The 2,813-nt window shown below is 51.2% G+C and overlaps 1 pseudogene; it reads left to right on the top strand.

Moving 5' to 3' along the window:
- Positions 1-259: 259 nt before the first annotated feature.
- On the top strand, positions 260-1,892 carry LOC112551524 (annotated as a pseudogene).
- The last annotated feature ends 921 nt before the right edge of the window (positions 1,893-2,813 follow it).

Here is a 2,813-nt window from a genome sequence, read left to right as displayed (position 1 = left end):
CTGGTCATTATGGATAGATGACTTAGAGGAAAAAATCGAACGGCTGGAGTGGGAGCTAGAGGTGGCCCAATTCCAGAAAGATTAGGCTGAGGCCAAGGCTGCTGAGGTAAAATAGTGTGTACAGACAGGAAAAAAAGAAGGAGGCTCAAAGGAAATCAAGCGCTTGATGGCAGCAGAAGTGGAGAGAACTCACACATTAGAACAGCTCATAGCGAAGGAAACCCAGAAGAGCTGGGAGAGGGAAGAGAAGCTACAGAAGATGCAGAGAGAGATGAAAGCATGGACAGCAAGGTCCCAGGAAGCTGGTACAACCCAGGCAGGGGAACAGAATGAGATGCTACAAAAGTTGGAGGTATCAAGAAACCTAATAGGTGTCCTACAGAGAGAAGTCCACAGCCAGGAGGATCGAATAAAGAGGCTGCAAGACGAGGTGGAGAAATGGCAGCAGAAGTGTAGAGATGCAGAACAACTAATTCAAAAGCTGCGGGACACACTACATGAAAATCAGGCTCTGACCGAAGAAAAGGGAAAGGTGATAGCCCAGGAGATGGAAAAGGTAAAAGCATACATGGCCAAATATGAAGCACTGCGTGGGCGGAACTTGTCACTTGAAAGGGAGTTAGAGGCCGGAACGAATGAGAACGATAGGTTACAGTCTCAGCTACAGAGTGTGGAGACAAGAAAAGACCACCTTGAAGAACAGGTACAGTCCCTTAAAACCCTCCTAGAAGACAGTTTGGTTAAAGAGGCAAGGATTAGCACTGAGAGGGAGCAGGCACAGATTCAAAGTCAAGTCTTAGAGCAGCAGATTCAGACTTTGAAGGAAGAAAATGAAATGCTACGGGCAGCAAGTGGCCAGATGGCCACAAAAGGCCAGGATCCTGGGGAAGCAGAGGGGCCCAAGATAGCAAGTGCAGAAACCCAAACAGAAGTAGAACCAAAGGATCAAGTGATGGAGTTAGTAGAGGGAATGCAAGAGAGGCTGGAGATGCTGAGAGCCCAACTAGAGGGGCATGTGGTGACAGTGAAGTCTGAATGCCTAGAGCAACACCATCGAATCGAAGGGGTGAAAGGGAAATTGAGGGAAATGGAAGCTCAGCTGATGACCGAGCAGCTAGGAGGCGGGAAACCTCCGGAACAAATGAAGTTTCCTGGAGATAGAAGACCGGTGAATTTAAGAAGGGAGGATGAACCAGAGCAACCAGAGATAAGCAACCCAGAGAAGGGACTGGTAGGGGCAAAGCCTGCAGCCCTACAACAAGAGGTCTTGCCAGCACTCCTGGAATGCTGGAGTAAGAAATGGGACCAATGGTTGGAGAGTCATGCAAAGCAGATGAGCCATATAAGACAGTAGCTGGGGGAGTGCTGTAAACCTCAAGTTAAAAAGGGAATTGCAGTACCCAGTCAGAGTCCATGAGTGGAAGCAGCCCTAATAGAGGTAGGGACGGGAGGGAAAGGGGAAGGCGAGCTCAAGAAGAGAGACCGATAACCTGGTTCACCAGGACTGCACACAAGAGAGACAAGGCATAAGGCGACATAGGCCAGAGATGAGCCTTAAGGAAAAGGGGTCAGTGAGACCCAGAAAAGAAAGCCAGGCCAAGGAGCTAGAGACACAGGGAGGAGAGCTGTCATCTAAAGTGGGGGACAGGCTGGGGGGGAGACCTCAGAATAATGTGCAGAATATCCCAAGGCAGGTCAAGTGGTGGACTATAAAAAAGCTTGTGGAAGCAAAAGTCGGAGGCGTAGCCTACGTGAAAATTTATAAAGGGCCTCAAGGAAGATCCACTGGTTGAGGAAAGATCAAGTTTTGGAAGGAAGAAGATGCCCAGAGAGCACTGAGAAGACAGTGGGAGATCTGGGGAAGGCTTCAGGACCTCCAGGGAGGCTATTAGGAGAGACAAGCATCACTACCTTAGGAGAGCGGTATAAGAAGTGATAGTGGACTCTATAAGACAAGGAGCTCAGCCAACAGAGAGTTTAGCCAACCTTGTTAGGCTGATATGGGGGGACTGCCCGTAGCGGGGCAACTCCCAGGAAATCCCACGTGGCGCGCCTTGGGGAAAAGGTGAGCAGGAGGCGCCTTAAAACCTCCGCCTCTACACATATAAAGTGTTGGTGAGCCAAGACAAGAATTGGAAAGGATCAAGATGAAGGAGGCCAGAGGGACAAGACTGAAGCCGTCTCAGTGAGTTGAAATCTTGAGGGGGGAGGTATGTAGCAGGGCACTAAGGTGCCTGCTACTGAGAGAGCTGGGATAGCTCCTCAGGTGCCGGTTGCTGAGGTAACTGGAGGGAACTAATGAGCCCCACCTGCCTAGCCAGCTGAAGGAAGAGGCAAGGCCTGGCTCCTATATAAATCACAGGCAGGAGGCAGTTCCCTACCAGCAGCCGAGGAGGAAGGAGCTCTCTATCAGGAAAGAGAAGCCAAGCCTGAATGTAAGAGCAGCGTCTGTCACTGCGGCGGGATGAAGATCCCCTCCCAGTAGGCTTGGGCGTAGTTATAGCTGGGCAGCTGTGGTTTGTGTTATAGCCCAGGGGCTTGTGTTTGTGTTGCTATTTGTTACACCGGTGGTTTGAGTGAGGCTATTAGGGGTTGGAGGAGGCCTCATAGGGGACTCACAGTAGAGTGGGGACCCCAGCACCAGTGAGGGTGTAGCATTCAGGGTGCATAGACCCCAGCCCCAGAGAGGGGCACTTGAGAAGCTCCAGAGAAGGGGGTGTTGCTGAGAAGGCCCAGTGTGGGCATGGTGAGCCCTGGAGAAGGGGACAGCATTGTGGTGAGCCCCAGAAAAGGGGGCAGCATTACTGGGAAGG

The sequence above is a fragment of the Alligator sinensis genome, unplaced genomic scaffold, assembly GCF_000455745.1.
Source record: "Alligator sinensis unplaced genomic scaffold, ASM45574v1 scaffold196_1, whole genome shotgun sequence".
Taxonomy (NCBI): domain Eukaryota; kingdom Metazoa; phylum Chordata; order Crocodylia; family Alligatoridae; genus Alligator; species Alligator sinensis.
This window is presented reverse-complemented; position numbering and strand designations above follow the sequence as displayed.